Source organism: Prionailurus bengalensis, chromosome C2, assembly GCF_016509475.1.
Source record: "Prionailurus bengalensis isolate Pbe53 chromosome C2, Fcat_Pben_1.1_paternal_pri, whole genome shotgun sequence".
Taxonomy (NCBI): domain Eukaryota; kingdom Metazoa; phylum Chordata; class Mammalia; order Carnivora; family Felidae; genus Prionailurus; species Prionailurus bengalensis.
This window is the reverse complement of record NC_057350.1, coordinates 54,398,057-54,411,901: the sequence shown is the minus strand read 5'-3', so window position 1 is coordinate 54,411,901 and position 13,845 is coordinate 54,398,057.

Genomic DNA, 13,845 nt, shown 5'->3' with positions numbered 1-13,845 from the left:
TTTGACTTTCATTCTCTTTCTTATGCCTCTTGCATTGGCTGGAAGGGAGGGCAGGACAAGTGTTTGCTCTGTTCCTTCCTCTCACAAACTCCTGTGCTGTAGTATCCGGCTCTCATGTTCCTCCTCCTGACTCATGGCAACTTTCTCCTTTCATCTTCTTCTCTTTTACAGAGCAGTGATAGTAAAATTTCATATTGGGAGACAGGGAGAAGATAGAAGGCACATTGGCCTAATATTGCCAAATGTTCTGTTTCTATCAGCTGCAGCACATGTCATGAATCATTTGCACTGTGTCTCAGCACCCAGTTTTTCCCTTCCCAGGCGGTGAATTCTCACTGATATTTGCCTTAATTTTTACTGATTTACTCATCAGGATTAAACCTTTTGCCAAAGTGGAGGAAAAGCCTTTCTAAAACTTTGCATGTAGTTAAATTGCTGAATTCAATAATTTAAAGAATCCCTTGGTTGCTTGATTGTATGGTCAGAGTAATAAAAAAAAAGCCATAGTTAAATTGCTCAGAAACTGAAATATTCATACACTAAGCCATTTTTGATATAATTGTAATGGGTATTTTTAAGCCCATAGTGTATGATCAGAAATCTAAGAGGTCAAAAGAGCAATTTTAAATTACTAATATTAATGACCTCTTTAGCCATTCAATTTCCTTTAAAATCTCATCAGTATGTAGTTTACTTTCACTTCCTACTGAAAGACCATTTCTAACATTTGACAGGTTAGCAGTGTTTTTTTAAAAATTTTTTTTTAAAGTTTATTTATTTTTGAAGGAGAAAGAGATGGAGTGTGAGTGGGGGAGGGGCAGAGAGACAGGGAGACACAGAGTCCATAGCAGGCTCCAGGCTCTTAGCTGTCAGCCCAGAGCCTGATGCAGGGCTCGAACTCACAAACCGCGAGGTCATGACCTGAGCGGAAGTCGGATGCCCAACCGACTGAGCCACCCAAGCACCCCAGCTTAGCAGTGTTTTTAGTAATCTTATACTCTCAAGTGCTGTGTAGTTGAGAGTCTTGCTACTCAGAGTGTTATCTGTGGATGAGCAGATCTGGCTGGCATCACCTGAAACTTGTTAGAAATGCAGAATCTCAGGCACATCCCAGAACTAATGAATCTGAATCTGAAATTTAATAAGGTTCCCATGTGATTTATGTGCACATTAAAGTCTGAGAAGCACTGGTCATCAACACTGGTGAAAAATCTAAAGAGACACCATAATAATTCATTCAGTATGTTTTCATAAACTGTTTATAACAAATAATAAAATGGAGTGGAATCAGACCATACCTTTGCACTCTGGTTCTTATAATATTATTTTTCAAATCTGTGCCACTTCCTTCCCCCAATTAAAATAGAGACAGCTGTTCACTTGGTGCACCTGGGTTATGCCTGGTCCGGGTTCCATTAGGTTTCTGCATCAGTCCAGCCAGCTGAGAGCAGCTGTGGCCTCCCTTCAAGTCAGCAGTTCCTCAGGCCACCTGTTACAACAGGCGACATCAGAACACTCCCAGCAATCTTTTCTCGCATCCTTTCCTCCCCCATCCCCCAGTAACAGCCTATAGTAATTGAAAGCAACATAAATTACTTGTCAAAAGTAAATCTCTATGAAGAAAAGCAGCTGTGTTGTATGGAAGGGACCTAATTGTACTGAGTAGTTCCCTTCCTCCCCATCAGTTAAAACCACAGGAGTGAGCAGTGGGACGATGGGTTATAAAACTCCCCGCAGTCCCACTGGGAGGGGCCTCTATAGCCAAAGCAAAATGAACATCTAAACAAAGATTCTGCTAATGTAGGCCAAACCCAGAACTGTCAGGATAATTGAGGATAAGAGTTTCTTTGTTCTCCCTTCCCACTCCCTGCTATTTCCTTCTGTCTCAGTCCTCCATTTAGCCTTATCCTTAGCAATTGCCCTACCTTTTTGGCATTCCAAGAATACCTCTCTGCATCTACCTCTTCCTGTGTACACCCACCCCTTCCTGCTCAATAGTCTTCTGTGACTTGGTTAACTTAGGAGCTAGACTGATTTGGAGTTATGCCTAAAGATCAGTTTTTTGATGAGATGGGACCAGAACCAGTAAACCAGGTACTCTAATTAGTATGGAGCAGAGGTTTAGGGAAGTAAAAGGGCAGTGAGGGCACGGAATCCTGATGTGCCTGATAATAGGTATAAGCTTTTGGCTTTTATTAGAAAGGCCCAGCAATGATTATAAATAAAGATGATAACAACAGCTGCATTTGAACACCCACGTCATGCTAATTTTCTTATTACAGAACTTTGAGGCGGTATCATCATTATCGTTACCATCATCACTGCTTTAGGAAACTAAGGCTCTAAGAGATTAAAAAGAATGCCGTAGTTAGTGAACTATGGCATCAGGATTCACACCCAGGTTTGACTCCTAAGTTACTGTTCTTGTACAATAGTCTGCTTCCTTTATGGGTGCCTTGGCAGATGGGCATAGTATGAACACAGACATGGCTGGCAACAAGATGATGCATGGAAATGTAGCCAGGTAGCCATATGGTGAGCATTAGGAAAGTCTGGTTGGAAGTAAGAGAACATCTGCTATGAGCCTGGGGTTCATGGGCAGGTTTGAATGCTGAAAGTATTGGCAAAAACCAAGTAGGGTCCAGTCTTCAGAGAATGAGGGCTCCTGGTGGTTATCAATTGCCCCCTATTCAAGTAGAAGTAATCATCTGGAATAGAATATGGGGATTGAGTCTTAGCAGCCAGTTACTAGGAAGAGCTAGGGACAAGGATGAAGTGGGAACAACAAAAAAATGGGGAAAACGTATTTCATTTTCACTTGAGATATGTACCTGTGAATTGTGGAATTCGCTCTAGTGGTTATAGAATTGTCCCCAGACCAGGGTGTAATCAGATCTGAAGGTAGAGATTCAGACCAAGAGGGAGCTTTCTGGGGCATCCTTCTGTAGTAGTAGGAATTTAAGTGGAAATTACAAAGAGTCAGACTCAAGTATAAAAAGGATTATCTAAACCAGGATGCTATGATAGTGGAACAGAATATTGTATAAAGGCATGCTTCCTATCTCTAGGACTTTTGAAAACTTACTGGGCATTTAATGACTTCTCTTGCACTCTTGCTAGATTGATGTGATCCCCATCTAGCTCCTTGACCTCCCCTTTACCCATTTCTCATTCACTCACTATTTGCTGTCAGGGTTGCTCAAAGGAGGTGCTGGTATTTTGGGTGGGAAAATTATTTCCAGAATAGGATCATTTTGAATAGTGTTAGGTATTTAGCATCCTTGGCCTCTGTTCATGAAACAATAACAACATCACAAGCCTATTATGTGACAGTTGAAAGTGCCCCGACATATTTCTAATACTCCAGTGGAGACCTGCTCTGTGGCTTTCTGGTATTCCTTCACTTTAACATGCCAAGCTCATTCCCATTTCAGGGCCATCATGTTGGCCTTGGATCTTCCCATGATGTTTTATATTACTTCTCATTTTTCAGTCTCCGTATTACTTTCTCCAAGAACATGTCCCAACCCCCCATTCTGAACATTTATCATGATCCAAAATCTTTGCTTTCTTCTCTTTCTCTTTCCCCTCCAATCACTGGAATGAAATCTTTATGAGAAGGGGAACGTGTACTTCATGTTCACCTCTGTATGTTGGCACTTTGAATACCTGGTAGATAGTAGGTCCTCAAGTATCTTTTGAATTTTATGAATTAAAAAATGAATTTTGGGGCACCTGGGTGGTTCAGTCAGTTCAGCTTCTGACTTTGGCTCAGGTCATGATCTCATGGTTTGTGAGTCTGAGCCCCGCATCAGGCTCTGTGCTGACAGCTCAGAGCCTGGAGCCTGCTTCAGATTCTGTGTTTCCCTCTCTCTCTGCCTCTTCCCGTTCATACACACACTCTCTCTTTCTCAAAAATAAATAATAAACATAAATAAAAAATGAATTTTGAGTTTTATGAAAGGGCAGATGATCACTTTCCAAGATCCTATATGTGAGATTTCTTTCTTTCTTTCTTTCTTTCTTTCTTTCTTTCTTTCTTTCTTTCTTTCTTTCTTTCTTTCTTTCTTTCTTTCTTTCTTTCACAATTTATTTATTTAAATAATGTCTACATCTAACATGGGCTTGAACTCAAGACCCTGAGATCAAGAGGTGCATGCTCCTCTGATTGTGCTAGCCAGATGCCCCAGAGATTTTTTTTAAGTATATTTATTTATTTATTTTTAAGTAGTCTCTATACCCAGTGTGAGACTTGAAGTCACAATCTCAAGATCAGAGTTGCATGCTCTTCCAACTGAGCCAGCCAGGTACCCCCTATATAAAAGATTTCTGCATTGCATAGAACACTGGGTTTGATATTGACTATAAGACTGTACTGCATTCTTTTCTTGAGCTTCTGGAGTGTTTGAAAGAGAAGAAATACTCCTTGGTTACCCTCTTGGTTATCTGAAGATAAATGTGACTGTATAGTTAACAGCATAATTAAGTCCCTCTCTTGGAAAAGACATTTTAACGATAAAAGAGATCTTTACCTCATCAAGACAAAACTATAGGACATGGATTCATAAATATGACCTCTACAGATTGAACATACCCTACTCTTTCCAGGATGTTTGGGAAGATATTGGAATCACTGGAGAGTCCTGAGCAAGCATCTTGAGAGAGAAAATAAAATTAAAAACAAAAAATAAAACTCAGAAGTCATTCATCCATTTTTTGTTGTATATCCCCTGTATTCCTGGCATTCTGATGGGCACTGGGGGAATGGTAATTTTGGAGGATCATTTCACCCAGTTGCCAGTGAAATCAGGGATGTCCCCACAGGATACTTGTTTGGTTCAAAAGCATGTCTGTCTGGTTGGCCCACTAATACCTTTGTTTCCAGGCACCACAAAGCCTGTTTGTAACCCAAGCCCCACGGTTTCTTTGAAGGTAGGTAGTTCCAGTTTTCTGAGAAGAGCATGGCTAAGGTTGCTTTATGTTTAGTCTGTGAATGTTTTCAATTCATGTACTTGTCTCCTTCTTCTGTCAAATGTCATCTGGTTTTTAGAAATCAAACACTTCACCGACCTAGAACTCATACTCCTACTATGCTAGTCCTTTCTGATACTTTCAGATCCACTCCTACCCTTCCCTTCTCTCCTCTGTTCCAAGGGTGTGGACCCTTGCAAATGACATTTCCCAGATCTCCTGCCATCTGGTTTCAGTTAGGTTAGGACAGTGTGACACTGGAGCAGACTGGAGAGCAGTCTCCCCCAGAAGAGGGAGAACCTGCGGGTGTTTCTTTCTGTCTGCCTCCGTGTCCAGCACTGGCTGTGTCTCCTCTACAGACTCCTCTTGCTGGGTGACCTCTAACCTGAGCTCCTCCTGTAACACTACTGCAGTGGTAAACTTTACATGTCAGCTTGGCTTGGCTGTGGTGCCCAGTTGTTAGGTCACACACTAGATGTGGCTGTGAAAGTATTTGTGGGTATAATCAACATGTACCATCAGTTGACTTTAAGTAAAGCAGATTTCCCTTCATAATGTGAGTGGGCTTCATCCAATCAGTTGAAGGCCTTAAGAGAAAAGACTGAAATTTCTCTAAGAAGAAGCAATTCTACCTCAAGACCTCAACTTCAGATCTTACCTGAATTTCCAGGCTGCCAGCCAGCCCTACAAATTTCCAACTTGCCAGCCCTTACAATCACATGAGCCAGTTCCTTAGAATCTCTCTCTCTCTCTTTTCCTTCTTTCCTCTCTCCCTCCCTCCTAGGTTCTGTTTCTCTGTCAAACCCTGAGTAATATACTACTTCTTCCCATTGTCTTTCCAGCCTTAAGGGTAATAGTGGCTTTCTGTAACTGGTATCTCTAGAAATGCCTTATTGTCTCCTGAAAGCTCTTTTGTGCATCCAGATCCTTTGTGAACCAGCTCCCTGCATTCAGTTTTCTCTTTTGAACTACAACGTGGATGTTGTTTTCCTAGTTGAATTCAACTTCATCCCAAAAAAGCTTTTCAGGTCATTCAAAACTTAAAGTGCCATTCGTTCAGGACAAGGAGGCCTGTTTCTTTAGCACCTAAATGAAAAGGGATACCATTCAAGGAAAAAAAAAATTAGAAAAAAGAGGAGACTATTACCGTGCCATTCTTTGTTCTTGTTTGGTGAAAAAAATAGTTGCGGAAGAAAAAGTATTGTGGAGTGCAGCAGCCCTTTGGTTAAGCAAGCTACTGGAGGAGTGAGTGACTTTGGGGATGGATGTCAGTGAAGGTGGGAAGAAGGAAGGTAGGTGAATGAAGCTGTGACTGAGTGTGAGAGAAGGAGGGTAGAATGGGTAGGTGGTGTGAGGGAGCAGCTCTGGATGTTCGTGTGTGTGTGAGTGAGTAGGAATCAGCATGTGAACTTGAGTATTGTAGGGCTTGACAGTATGTGTGAGTTATAAGTGTGTGTGTGTGTAACTTGGTGTGTGTGCCCACATGCAAGTGAGTGTGAAGGGGGTTGGGAATTTCTGAACATGAGTCCAGGGACTAGGTGTGAGTGTATGAGTATACTAGTGCTATGGACTGAGTGTATCCCCCACCTCCAAATTCATATGTTAAAACCTAACCCTTCATGTGATGGTATTAGGAGGTGGGGCCTTTGGGAATGCTTAGTCTCTCATGAATGAATTAGTGCCCTTACGTCTTGACAGCTCCCTTACCTTTCTACCATGTGAGGACAGAGCAAAAGACACCTTTTGTGAACCAGGAAGAGAACCCTTACCAACACCAAATCTGCTGGCATCTTGATCTTGGACTTCCAGCTTCCAGAACTGTGAGAAGTAAATGTTCGTTGTTATTAATTCACTGATTTATGGTATTTTGTTACAGGATCCTAGACAAAGACAGCGTGTATATGACAGGGAAAGTCTGCATGAGTTGCTGCAGATGAGCAAGTGTGAGTGCAAGAGGAGAGACTGTTAATGAGGTTGGGTGAGTGTGATAGCAAATGACTGAGAATGAGTAGGATAGAGTGGGACCAGGAGTGAGTAGGGTGTGTGGGACTAGATGTGAATGAGACTGAGTGGGACTAGGTGTGACTGGGTTGAACTGGAACATTTTGTGACTAGGTATGGCTGGGTGTGTGAATATGAAGAATGTAAACAGCATGGAGTATGAATGTGGCTCTGACCTGAGTGTGTAGGATTGTGAGTTTATGAGGGAGAGGGACTGTGTGTGAATGAGTGACTGAGTGAGCTGACTAGTCTGAGTGTGTATGGGGGGCTGAGTGAGACGGAGCAAGACTGAATGGAAGTCAGTAGGCTGACTAGTTGTGAGTGTGAAGGAGTATGAGTAGGATGCTGTGGCAGTGAGCAGGAATGTGAATGAGTGGGACTGTTGTGGACGATTGTGTGAGTAAGCATCATGAGTGCGGCTGGGTAACTGTAAATGGCAGGACTGCATATGAGTGAGTGTGTGAAAGCAGGGGCCTGGGTGTGGCTGCTTAAGAGGGTGAGTGAACGTGTGCCCCTGGGTGTGTTGAATGCGACTGAGTGTGACGGTCTGCATGCTAGTACTACTGGGAGTCAGACAAGGAAGTGGGCTGAAATCAAGTAGGCATTTAAGGATTGGGGACCCAATGGAGTTAGAATCCAAACAAGGGAGTCACTAACTTGGCAGGAGCAAAGAGAGAATAATTATTATAGAATAAGTCAAGGAAAGGAATAATAAAAAAAATCATGAGAACAGTAGGGCAGGGTGAGAGAATAACGTCAGTCTATATCCAGCAGCATAAGCCTCTGCACTCCACCAGGATAGAAACCAAGCAAACACCTGGGTAGTAGACACGATGTGCCAGGCATAGGGAGAAACCTTCTAAGATGCTTCTTGATAGAGCATGGACTAATTCCAGAGCGTAAATCCCTCAGTGCTCATTGATGAGACCAGGATGATGGTTGTAGCCCAGTGAGGAGGGAGGTGAACTCCTGACCAAAGAATTAAATTGTTTAATTATTCAAGCTTTTTATTCTATCTCTTCTCACTTCCAGCATTTATAAAAACTTCAAAAATCTCATTCAACACAGGGATCCCAACACACATCAAAGAAGTTTAATGAGGCAGGCTGGTCTTGGCAGTATTACCTTTCCTTCCATCTCTGGGCAGTGTGAATCCTGTGACGTTCTGTGTGTCTCCTGCCCTGTTCTCTTTCTTTTGGTCTCACTTATGTTACAGAACTAATTTCTTACAGTCAAAAATAAATGAGAGATTATTGCTTTCAACTAAGTAAACAAATAAAGAAGTTAAATTGAAAGTATGGGTCATAGCTACATGTCAGGATTGTTTGCAGTAAGTTCTATAAAGGTTTTTGAGAGGGAACACATGTCTTTCATATATAAAGAACCAAAATATTGATATGGCCACTAGAAAACATTTCCATTGAAATAAAAAAATATAATATACAATAATTTCTAGGTGATAAATCAGAAGTTTTTTAGCTAAGTCCTATTGCCATATGAACTAAGCCAATAACTCCCTGAAATTATATGTGATATGAATATGCATTTTTATAGATGGAACACCCATAGTGTGCATTAAAGTCTAAAAGGGAGACTCCCCTCCAATGTTTTAGAGATTACCACCTTAGAGACATTGAATGTCATTGTGGGAATTCTGCCTTCGTGATTTCACTAAAGCTGTTCCTGCTGCTTTGACTAGTGCTGATTCTGTCTGGGCCCTTGACCTTCCGTGGGTTACTGTTACAGAAACATTTGCAATCCTTAAATTCAACATTAAAGGTAGAAAAAAGAAGAGGGAATTCACTATCTATTTACACTAAAAGCAATATGAATAATTCAGCTTGTCTGTATGTATAATATTTTTTGTTATACCAGTTTCCGTGGCAGCTACTTCTTTAAAATATTCTACTCTTTTAACACTTGGGTTTATTAATTTGATCACCTTATTCCCAGGTATTGACATACCCATAATTTGGTTCATTTTACATAGTATTCTTTCAAAAATGAGAAAAGCCTCTTTCTTTGACTATTTCTTGTTAGCTGTCTTGCAGTGACCAAGGAGTTGCATCTAGTTTTAATAGGACAAATAGGATAGATCCAGATTTTGTGGGACCTGAAGCTTATAACAGCTTTGGGGCCCTCTTTAAGGAAAAGAATAAGTATTATGAATACAGCAATGCTAGGGATTTTCTCTGGGCCTTGGACAAATAAGAGGTCCTGAAGTTTAGGCTTCATTAGTATTACCCTATGGGAATACATGCACATGGGGAAAAGATCTATTTAACTTTTTTTCCTTAAGTTTAATTATTTATTTTGAGAGAGAGAGAGAGCACAAGCAGAAGAGGGGCAGAGAGAAAAGGAGGGAGAGAATCCCAAGCAGGCTCTGCACTGTCAGTGCAGAGCCCGATGCAGGGTGTGGACTCGAACTGTGAGATTGTGACCTTAGCTGAAACCAAGAGTCAGATGCTTAACCGACTGACCACCCAGGTGCCCCTATTGAACTTTTAAATGTTGGGATCAGAAATTAATTCTGGCTGTTTTGCTTTAATTTGAAAATAAGTCTACCCTTAAGAAGAGCTACCTGGTCAGATCATGTACTCAATGTTAGCTTGAGGGATTTATACAAATTTAGACTATGCCTAAATCTACAAGAATGCAAGAACCACAAACATCTAGTACCAAATGGGCAGCTAAGGGGAGAACTGATTCAGTTTACAAGTTCAAAGAGAGAGGGAAGACCGACTCCAGAAACTTGTTCCCTTGAGATGCTCAGAGAAGTGTCCTGGTTTAGAAAATAAACACACACAAAAAGAAGGTTTGTTCTGAAAGGAAGGGTTTTGCTTTAGGAAGAGGGCTGCTTCATATTCATTGGCTCTGAATAAATTAGTAAGAAGAAACCAATGTTATCATAGAACTATCACTAGAACTTAGTTGTTGCAAAAATCATTGTGAATGAGATGATAGAACGAGCATGACTGAACAAGAGAGATTGGAAGGAGTTACATGGAAAAATGTTTTATACAAACATTATTGGTATGAGAGTACAAACAAAATTTCTGAATGTACCATTCAAAATTTTATGTCATAATTAATTTGTAGACTGCTAACAATTCTGAATTTATTGAAGAAATATCTCATTGCAACAAAAGAAAGCTTGCCTGGCTTTGGGAAGCAACAGGCTTAGGAAAAAAAACTTGTAAAGAAATTCTTATTATAAGGTCAAGGTCAGAACATTGCATTTCTTCTGCTGCTTCACGGCATAATGTAAAGATGTCTGGAAAAGAGCCAATCAATTAAAAATATAGCTAGAGGGAATTGTTCAGGGAGAAGGCTTGTGGCAGTAGGAGTCCATGAAAACATTCCCTTTCTCTTTCTGTCTTCCCAAGTGAAAAATAAATCCTGATTATCCCTTTATTAAAGAAGGGTGTTCATTTGCCAGTGAAATGTAAAAACTGCATCTCCCGAACAGCATAGTATCCAATTATCCTTATAGAAAATAATTTTATTTTTCTGTTGCATACTTTGAAAAGATATGATGTCTCCTTGGGTGTCGTTATTCTTTTTGTGTGTGCAAATAACCCCATTTAGAGTAATATTTAAAACTCTGCCTTGGATTTCTTGAGAGTTTCTGGTTCGATTAGGACATCTGAGTAGATAAATAAAGTAAGATGTTAGTGTGGTGACATAGAAACAATACTCAAAGGTGGTCCTCACCCAGGACTCTTAAAAACTGGAAGCTATAGTATACATTTCTCATTAATACACACACACACACACACACACACACACATTTATATGTGTGTGTTTTTGTGTGTGTTTACATTTTGTGGGAAGATATGGGTCTAGTCAGTAAAACGTGTGGTAATCATTAACAAAATTCTCCCAATGTGTCTGTCTCTTCACCTTTTGGGTGCATGGTAGAATTGAATTCCATAATTTCATGGTCCTTTTATAGTTAGATTTGGATCACGTGACTGGTTCTAGGTAAATATTTATGAGCAAAGATGACATTTGCTATTCTGGCTGTTATTCTGGAGAACAAAAAAGACTTTTTGCTCTGTGATGTTTGAAATGGTGGCTGTTCTGTGAGTCTGTGTTTCTGAAGGGCTAAGGAGAGCAGAGCACCCAGTTGACCTGTTATGACATGTAATATAAGTAAGAAATATATCTTTCCTGTTTGAGTCATTGAAAATTTGGGGTTTGTTATCACAGCACATCAAAGCCTATTCAGACTTCTATAATCTGATAATAAAGGTAGATTTGGGACAGTTTACCAAAAGTATAATTCTGGTGATTTAGGTTGGAGAAAAATCTCATTTGAGATTTTTGGAGCTGCCATCTCTAGAAATGAAGAGCAATTGCTTCAGTTTTTACAGATTCCAGCTTATTTTTTGACTAGGACTCCAAAGAGTTGTACTGTACAGTTTTTAGGATCTTAAGCTGCATAAATCAGTTGGAAAATTCATTTTTGCCTCTAGAATTGTTCATGGGCTGTTTTCAGGAGCAGAACCACTTATCACTGCTAAGCAATGCTAGTTTTTTCTTCGCAGAGTTGAACCTTGATTTATAATATATATTAATATGATGCAAAAATTGATATTTTTTGGGGGGGAGTCTAGAGTCTGTCATTAAGCACATTTTATTGATTTTAGAATTTTGCAGCCACAGGTATGATAGAGTGTTGAGGGATGCCTAAAAACGCTGAGTTTGTTGGCAGAGTCTAGATAGATGACTCTTAATTTCGAACAGAATGTCACTTTTTTGAGGCAGGAGCCAAATGTTGTATTGTTTTAGCCAAGCTTCTTGAAAGATTAGTCTATAATTTATTTCCTTGCTTTCTGACGTTTTTATTCACTGTTGTAAAGTTTTAGTCACCATCTCCATGCTAAGCCTGCTCTGGAAAATGTCTCTAATTTGCTCCAAATCACCAAGATCTTTTAACACATTTCAGACTTACTGTTTTTGATCTTTCTTCAGCTTTTGAAACTGACATATCATTTCCTTCTTAAAACTCTTCCCTCCCTTGTTCCTTGATACCACTCTAGCCTGAAGTTTCTTTTTGTCTCCGTATTAAAGCTCAGTCAGGGGGCACATGGTTGGCTCAGTTGGTTAATCATCTGACTTCGGCTCAGGTCATGATCTTGTGGTTTGTGAGTTCAAGCTCCGCATTGGGCTCTATGCTGACAACTCAGAGCCTGGAGTCTGCTTCAGATTCTGCATTTCCTCTCTCTCTATCTCTCTCCTGCTCATTCTCTCTGTCTCTCTCTCTCTGTCTCTCTCTCTCAAAAATTAACATTTAAAAAAATTAAAAAAAAATAAAGCTCAGTCACACATACAAGAACTATACTGAAAATACTCACCTGCTACTGCTTTGACTAGGATCCTTTATGGGACTCCTACATTCAACAAATCAAGTAGAATTCATGATCTTCCCCTCCCCAAGTGTTTCCACCTTAAAGTCTGTTCTTTCTTTTTTATTTCCATTCTTGATGAATGAAACTTCCATCTGTTGAGCTATTAAACCAGTAACATGGGAGTTGTTATTGATCCTTCATACATAAGTGTTTAAATCCTCTTGTTTCAATTGCCCAAATAATCTCTGGAATTTATTTCTCTCTGCCTCTCTCTATTTTTGGTAGAACTATCATATTTGTTTTTGTCTTTTTTCTCCCCATAAATTGATATAGCAGCTTCTTAGACAGTTGACTTCCCCTTGTCTTCCGTTTTCTAATTTATCTTCCACAGGGCAGTCATAATGATCCTTCCAAAGACAAATCAGAACATTTCACTCCTTTCACCAAAAACCATCAATGGTTCTCCACTGACTTAAAATTATACTCCAAATTCCTTTATATGGCACATGGTGTCTTCAGAGAAATTAGCTCCCTACATTTTTGTTTACTGCTTGTGTCCTTTATGTATGCTCCAGAACTCTGGAATTCTTTAGGTTTCCAAATATCTATATTTTCTTTTACCTTTCAGTGAGGTTGTTCCTTCTGCTTCTAATAGGATAATCAACTGTCCCAGAGTGGCCATAATTTACCTAGTTTTAGCCCTAAAGCATCTTCTTTCCCAGACAGCCCTTCATTCCCAAGCAAATAGGGATGGTTTATTACTACAGCTCAGAATATTGCTTTCCCTTCAGTTTTCCTGATTTTTTCTTCAAGAGTGCTTACATTGGCTTCTAAAATCTGATTCCAACTCAGTTTTCCCTCCAGGCTGAAATGTATCTGTATATCCTCCAAGGAAAGGGATTACCAAATTGTACTTTAATCTGGTCCTGCTAGGTTTGTTGCTCTTTGAAGAGAGACACTTTGTTTTGTTCATCTCTGCATCTCTATCTCAGACACATCTAGCACAGTGTTTAGTACACAGTAGGTCACTGTACTGTACTGGAAGAAACTCAGTGCATCTATCTTAGTGCCTTATCTAGTGAATATCATAAATACTTTGCTAATCTGATTAAATTGGTCAGATGTTTTCATGTCTTCACCTTGAAGTAAAATGTGTTACTTTTTTTCATCTAATTCACTGTCATTATTTAACTCAAAAGTAGGGATGATCTTTTCTTGTTCTTTTAATAGATCCACCATCATATATGTATTTAACACTCATTTGAACAACTCTCCCCTGTTTCTTTTGTCCTAAAAGTTTTAGAGATGTTTGGGATACTTCAGCATATTTTCAAAAAAGGATTTCTTAGAGCACCCAGTTATGCCCAGAAATGTACTGGGTGCTGTAAAATGCTAGGTATAAACCAAAGAAGTTTGACTTCTGTTTTCCAGAAGTTTACAATCCAACTGGTGAGGCAAGCATGTAGAATTAACCATAGAATATTTTCTTAAGAATTTCATTGGGCATATGAGTCTGAGA